The sequence below is a fragment of the Schistocerca cancellata genome, chromosome 3, assembly GCF_023864275.1.
Source record: "Schistocerca cancellata isolate TAMUIC-IGC-003103 chromosome 3, iqSchCanc2.1, whole genome shotgun sequence".
Lineage (NCBI taxonomy): Eukaryota > Metazoa > Arthropoda > Insecta > Orthoptera > Acrididae > Schistocerca > Schistocerca cancellata.
This window is the reverse complement of record NC_064628.1, coordinates 328,289,142-328,297,273: the sequence shown is the minus strand read 5'-3', so window position 1 is coordinate 328,297,273 and position 8,132 is coordinate 328,289,142.

Below are 8,132 nucleotides of genomic sequence, written 5' to 3'. Positions count from 1 at the left end.
TTATAGACGATCGTTATGACAATTTGCTTTGAAGGGATCTCGTTACGAGTTAAGTTTTGGGGACCTGGTCAACAGGGGATAGTTCGTAGATCTTAACTACTGCAGCTATTCTGGAATCAGGTGCTACCGTGACCGTTGTGTGTTGTCAATGGCTTAAGGTCATCATATCTCATGCTCTAAGATTGACGCGCCTTTCCTCTTGGTATAACGGTGTCTCACGGTAACAACGACAACGCCGACGGCGAAGGAAGATACGGTAGAATGTGGGCGGACGAGGCACTGGCCTACGCGTGAGGATGGAGCAGTGTGGGAGGACTGTGTTCCCCACGTGATTGGCTGGCAGCATTTGATCTGTAACCCTCCCTAAGGGGGTTACCGTAGCTCAGAGGAGCATATGGTTGATCCCGCACAGGAGCGGGCAGGAGTGGGCGATTGACTGACGAACGGGGTGCTCGGTTTGGTGAGGTGAGTTGTCGTGCAGCAGGTTGAAGATGATGATGCCGTCGATGAGGATGGTGACATCCTCCACATCTTTGGGCGGGACGTCGGTTTGCAGAACCACTAGAGGGGGCAGGGGGAGGAGGTAGAGAGAGAAGGTGAGAACCTGAGGAATGGCGTTGATGGTGATGCAGGCGCATGTTCAGGATAGGGCTGCAGCAGCATCTCTGAGGGGTTATAGCTTGAGCGCGAGTCCTTAGTGCTGGGAGGCTGCATAATGTCGTTGAGCATGAAAGATGCTGCTGGGTCGAGACGTGCCGGTTTCACGCGGTGGAGGGAAACAGTGGGCGGCGAACCTTTAACCCAGATGTCCATCATGTTAGCAGGACGATTCATGACCTTGTATGGGCCTGAATATGGTGGGGCAAGTGGGGCCCAGACGATGTCATTGGTGAGAAAAAAGAACTTGCATGAAAGGAGATCAGAGGGCACGTAGGAGCGAGGCTAGATGGGGGGTCAGGGAAATGTTTGCAAAATGCATTCAGATCTGGCTTATGAAGTAGGGAAGGGGGATGGGATTGTAGGGGGGGTATATTGTAAAAGCGCCCCAGGGAGTATAGGGTTTTCACCATTGTATTAGGATGTTTTTATAGACCACCAGCATCCGCAACAAACGTCGCAGAACGTTTCAGGGAAAGTCTTGAGTACATAGGAAGTAAATATCCAAATTATCCATTAGTTATAAGTGGAGACTTTAATCTGGCATCCACACATTTATCGCAGGGGGCAGAAGCAAAGACTCGTGAAGTTATTCTAGGAGTGCTCTCAACATACAACCTTGAGCAATTGCTTAGAAAACCAATTTGAGATGGGAACATATTAGATATTTTGAGGAAGTTAATCTAGAAGAAGGTATTAGCGACCATAATGTCGTTGTGGCTTCTATGTCAGTGGAAGTTGCAAAAAAACCAAAGAAACAGCATAGTTTTCTTGTTTGAGAAAGTAAATAAAAGTGTCATTAATGAATATCTTCATAACCAGCTCCAAGCATTCACTGCGGGACGCAAAGATATTGAGCATCTTTGGTCGGAATTTAAAGATATTGTCCACCATGTGCTAGAAAAGTACGTGCCTAGCAAAAATATAAGGGAGGGAAAGGATCCACCTTGGTACAACAAACATATTAGGAAGTTGCTGAGAAAGCAGAGAATTTTGCACAGTCGTTTTAAACGTAGTATGTGAAATTAAAGCAGCTGTCAGAAGGACAATGAGAGATTCTTTTAACACATTTGAAAGCAATATTTTATCTGCAGATTCTAAAAATAACCCCAAAAAATTTTTGTCGTACGTAAATCTATGAATGCTACAAATAATTCAATAACTTCTCTTGCTGACAGTATGGGTAATGTAACATTATGGTAAACAGAAAGCCGAAATTCTAAACCTAAACGCCAGGAAGGCATCTGACCCAGATGGTATGTCTGTAAGATTATATGATGACTATGCTACAAATATAGCACCACTCTTATCCATCATCTATCAGAGATCATTGGAACAGCAGAAAGTTCCACGGGACTGGAAGAAGGCCCAGGTCATAGCAATCTATAAAAAGGGTAGAAAACCGGATGTATATAATTACCGGCCAATTTCTCTGACATTGATTTGTTGTAGAATCATGGAATATATTTCGTGTTCAGAAATAATGAACTTTCTAGAGTCTAGAAGCTCATCTGCAGAAACCAGTACAGTTTTAGGAAACAGCGGTCATGCGAGACACAGCTGGCCCTCTTTGTGCACGATATACAACAGCCTCTAGATACCGGCTCCCAGGTTGATGCCATATTTCTCGACTTTCGAAAGGTGTTAGACTCAGTTCTACACTGTCACTTGCTCCAAAAAGTGCGCACTTATGGTCTATCTGATGACATTTGTGGTTCAGTAGAAAGTTTTCTAACAGACAGGGAGCAGTATGTCATCCTGAATGGGTGACTTCAACAGAAGCGTGACTTCAGGTGTGCCCCAGGGCAGTGTAATAGGTCTGCTGCTTTTTACGATTTACATAAATGATCTGGTTGATGGTATTGAAAGCGGCATTAGACTGTTTGCCGATGATGCTGTAGTCTACAGGAAAGTAGTATCACACGAAAGTTGTGAACAAATCAATGAAGATTTGCAGAAAATAAATGTGTGGTATAATGACTGGCAGTTATGTCTCAATATTAGTAAGTGTAACCTACTGCATATAACAAGGCGAAAATCCCCATTAATGTATGAGTACAAAATAAATGCCCAGTTGTTGGAAGCGGTAACATCCATCAAGTATCTGGGTGTGACTATTTGAAATGATCTCAAATGGAATGATCAGATTACACAAGTAATGGGTAAGGGGAACTCTAGATTGTGGTTTATTGGTAGAATCCTGAAGCGATGCATTCCTTCAACAAAGTAAATAGCTTACAATACGTTAGTTCATCCAGTCTTAGAGTATTGTTCGTCTGTATGGGACCCTTACCAGTTGGGTCTGATTCAAGAGAAGGTCCAAAAAAGAGCGGCAAGATTCATGACTGGTACATTTAGCCATCGTGAGAGCGTTACAAATCTCATAGAAAGTTTGAAGTGGGACATACTGGCAGATAGGTGGCGCGCTAAACGGAAGGGGCTGCTCACTAAATTTCGAAATCTGCTCTTCACCAAGGCTGTAGAGCATATATTATTACCACCAACTTTCAAATCACGCAATGATCACCATTCAAAGATAAGGTAAATTAGAGCTTGTACTGAGGTGTTCAGAAAGTCGTTTTTCCCTCGTGCGATCCGCGCGAGTGGAACAGAGGAGGGAGGGGGGGGGGGGGGGAGTATGACTTTGGTGCGAATTGTGCCCTCCGCCACACACCGCTTGGTGGCTAGGAGAGTATATATATGTAGATGTAGATAGACAAATTCACTCACTCATGGCGCCCTCGATATCTGGCTTGTACGATGACCGTAGGCCAAGAAGTACCCACAGGAGGGCCTGCTGCAGGTAAATGATGACGGTAGTAGTTTATCATTCCCAGGAACCGACGGAGCTCTTTGTATGTGGTAGGGAGTGGCATGGATAAGATTGATTGCACTTTCAATCAGCCAAGACTGTGTATCCCAAGAATTGGACAGATTCTTGGTGCAGTTGCAGTTTGTCGGTGTTGATCTCGACTTTGTTTGATGAGAGAGTGTCCTTTACTATCATGATGTGGCGTTCATGATCTTGGGTGGATATGCTGACGATCAGGAATTGTCGAGATATGTGAAACAGACGTCGAACTGGAGCAAGAGAGAGTCAGTAAAGCGTTGCCACATCTAGGTGGTGTTTTTTAACATGAATGGCATGAAATGGTACTTGTACAATAATTGACGTTTTCAGAATGTCTTTGGGTGCGACTGGAATTTGGTGATAATCATGTTGCAACCCAGTACACTGAAAATTGTAGCATCCAGAAGGTGAGTGAAATTGGAAATATTCAGTATAGGAAATGTATGGGTGACGACCAGTTACTATTGGAAGGCTGTGAAATTTCCACCTCAAGAAGTTCTTGTATTTGCTGGTGAGCCGAGTAAAACTTGAGTGGATTAAGGCAGCAAGCCTTGTGGCAAATAGGTGGGCCCTCAGACATGATGATACGATGAACAGTTCTGTTTGTGAGGGTGGAAACCGAATTATCGATGACTGCACGCATGCAGGGCGTGGTGTCGGTTGATCTATTAGGGGCGAATGGCTTGGAACTAGCATAGTTGTCTGCTTGAGAGGGGGAGGGTAGCAAAAAAGTCACATTTTTGTTATGTTTACGTTGGCACGGATGGCAGTTTGCGAGAGCCGAGTGTGAGGCGGGGGCGATCGGTGCGGGTAGAGGCTGTCTATTATCCGTAGTGCACAAGAGAGATGCACTCGGTGGTGGCAGCACTACTGACATGCGTGGAGCTATGGAGCAAGCTGTGCGAGGAGGTGTGAGAGGTGGGGGAATGTTATCAACACACTGGGCGGGCACGCAGGTGGCGGCGGGGAGCGTGGTCGGAGCCCGGAAGGCTGGACTGTCATGAGGCACGCAAGTTTCAGTTTGTGAAACAGGTGAGAGAGACGTTGAATGGAACACCCTTGGGGGTGGGGGCAACACTGTGGAGTCACACGAGATAGGTGTGGTGTTGCTAACCTGTGTGCTGTTGTCGGCAAAGCAGGTAGGTGCAGCAGATGAAGGCTCGTGTGTCAACACTGCCGAGTGGTGTGAATAGACTTATTGTTAAGGAATTCTCATATCTACTTGACCTTTCGTATTTTATAGCTAATTTATTTAAAAAGTATGACATCACTGTGTTCTTTACCAGCAATACTGCCACCAGGATACTGTTTATACACAATGAGAAACCTCCAAATGATAAATTTCTCAAATCTGGAGTATATAAAATACAAGTCTGAGTTTTTATACAGGACAGGCAGGTAAGGCATTTAAGACTCGCTTTCATGAGCACTTACTCAACAAAGTTGGCAAGAATTCATATAAGTAAACTTTTGCATAAAATCTGAAAATAAAGAAATACACACTTCCTCCACCTTCCCAGCTAAATGTGGAAGTTTTACATATAATTGGCAAGGGCTACAAAATGAACTTTTTAGAAAAACTAAATTCAAATGATTTGTTGAATGAATCAACTTTCATAAAAAAGACAGTATTTTGATTGGATATCACCTCTTATAAAATGTGAAAATTAGCCCATTCCTTTTATATATTAGAACTATGTGCCATGAGTCAGCAGATGTCAGCGTCTTGAGGTGTGCGTCACTGGTTGTGCCATGGCGGTCATATGAGCCATACGTAACTGGACGATTTCTCATGGTATTGTATGATGTGGTGATACTGTACAAGTGGTACAGTGCCAGATGCTGCAGAGGACATGTGAGACAGCCATATTATGACTGAGATAGTGTGACAGGAGGAAAGGGTAGGGGCGATAGCTTGTTGAAATCCAAGGATGGGCGTGATGTGCAACGTGATTGTGGTCATTGTTCTCATTGACCAGTGTATCAGCATCCAATTGTGTTGAGGCGGAGTTATCCTGGAGTATCCAGGAAGGTTTAAGATGGGCGAGTGAGATGGTCACAAGTTTGCTATGCACTAGGATCTTGAATGTCTGTGGACAGGATTAGAGCACCCTGTACAGGCCTGAATAAGGGGGCTATAGAGCTTCTTATATGGAATCATCTCACCTCATCACAAAGCCCTGGAGGCCAGGTCCTTGTGTATGAACACTGAGGTCAAGTGAGGTGAGGGAATTAGAACATGCTTGTTCTGTATATGTTGCTGAACATGATGCAATAATGTAGGTAAGTACATCTGATATGTGTCATCCGTAGGGTGCATGAAGGCTCTGGGTAAGACCAGTGGCTCTCTGTAAATGATCTCTGCCAGCAGTGCCCATAGGTCACCCTTGTCTGTAGAGCGAATTCCAGGCATGACCCCCAGGGGTTCATTGGTCCAGGAATTGCTGTGGCATATCAGAGCCGCTGCCTGTGCTGCTGCCTCTCAAGAAGGCTATTACTGTGGTAGTCCGCATTTGAGTGATAACTGCAGAGGTGACACTGGGCTTTGAAGAGGACTGACTCAAATTGATGGCACTGATCATTAGTAACCAGTTCTGGTGTCGAAGTGAGAAATCCACCCCTTGACAAAGGAATGAATAATTGTCTTGGTTTTGATCTCATGGATATGTACAGCTTCTACCCATAATAACATTCTGTTGATAACCAACAGGAGGCAATGAAATCTTTCTAACTCCAACTGGGGTCTTACGATGATTATATTAGATTAAATTAGTTTTTCATTCCATAGATCCGTGTTGAGGAGATCCTCGTGGATGTGGAACATGTCTTTTTTTTTTTTTTCTTTTTTTTTTTAATTCTGAAATAACAATACTAATAGTATGAAAATATACATCATTTGTTTCTATTAAAAAATTTGGCAATTGAGTAGGAGGAGTTGGCCATGTCTGGAGGACATGCTGGAACAGAGTCTTCAGGATGGGGAATTAGCTGAGGTGAGGCTGTGAACGCAGTGTTGCTTGAGATATGCGAAAAGACTGATGTTTGATATGTAGGTTTGTGTCCCTGTTGTTACGGAGGTCTGCAGTGCTTGGATCATTCATTTGCTCATTCACCATGTGCTCATAGTCATATGGAAGGGAAATTGCATTGATTCATGAAAGTTAGTCTGCATTGATTTTGTCTGCACTGTGGATGTGACATATGTCGGTGGTGTACCTTGAAATAAGGTCTGGATGTCTGAATTGGCACAGACTGGTATCTGGAGATAGTTTCTTGATGGCATCCACCAGCGGTTTGTGATCTGTGTAGAACCAAAGTGATTCAGGCACATTGCTGACCACCTGCTGAAGCGTCGTCCCTACGTGGTGTCGCTCACATAAGTCGTAAGGGTGAGTTGTGCTTTCAGGTTGAGGGTGTGTCAAAGTAAAGGCTTATGCCGAACACTTCTTCGTTCAATAGAATGCTTCAGTCATCCCCATAGTCCACTTGACTTTCTTTTTCCTGTGTTATCTTTGCCAGCCAAGTCATTTATGAGAGGAGACTGCAATGTGGCTGCATGGAGAAGGCATCGTGCACCAGTGTGAACTGCCTCTGTCTCCCTGATGCAATGCCGGAGGTCTGTGTTTTCAATACATAGTGCCTGTACTTGGGTGTTACAGTTGACATATCACTGGTGGGTAGCGAGAATGACATCTAACAACCAGGTACACTTGTGGAGTGTATCAGAAGAGGAATCATCAGTGGTGAGGTATTCAGGGGAACAGGTCTCAGTGGACATGATTAGTGCCATAGACTGGTATTTGTGAGTTGTTCGCCGAGTGAAACAAGAGCGATGGTGTCAATTCGAAAGTTGATGTGATGTTGTGTTGTGAGGATCTGATGATGTCGAAACCATTTCCACTAAAAAGTGTTGTTGAGTAGTGAGGTCAGGCACGAAGAGGCAACATGAGTTAACACTATATGTGTTTGAGATAGATGACTGTTCTTTGGAATGGGCCAATGTGTCTATTTTGGTCCACTGACATCATTTGGGAACTTGTAAAGAGCTCGATATTTCCGAGGGGTTGCTGTAAATTGACAATGGCACCAGCTGATCAACAGCCATGGGCCAGCTGTAATGGCATGTGATGGTGCACCAACGGATACCAGGGGTGTGTGATGTCACCCTTGTGTAGTGTTGAAAGGGCTCGGCTGGGAATGGGCAGTATGTGAGAAGTTGTTGACACACAGTCTCGTGGGATGATGTCCATCTGTCTGTTTAACAGATGCTGGTGATGTATCGCCAAGGACACACAGCCAACCAGTTCGGATTTGGACTCATGCGATCACCACCAGTTGCAGCTCAGTCAGTAACTTGATGATCGATAGGGTCCATAAGGTTATTTCCAGCACAAGAGTGTGAGTCATAGTTGTGCAGATGTGACAGCAAAGTTGTGAGGCCATGTTGTCGTGAAGATGCTGTTTGTAGATAACTTCTTGCAGCTGTTGTTTCAGGGTTTGAGAAATTATCTGCAAGAGAACAGTCTTTGGTGTGCTGTACTTTTGCATGGCGACAACAGTATAAGATTGCAGATTAGTTCAGCCAGTCCTGCCAGATGGAAAAGCGTGTTAACATATTTTGAAT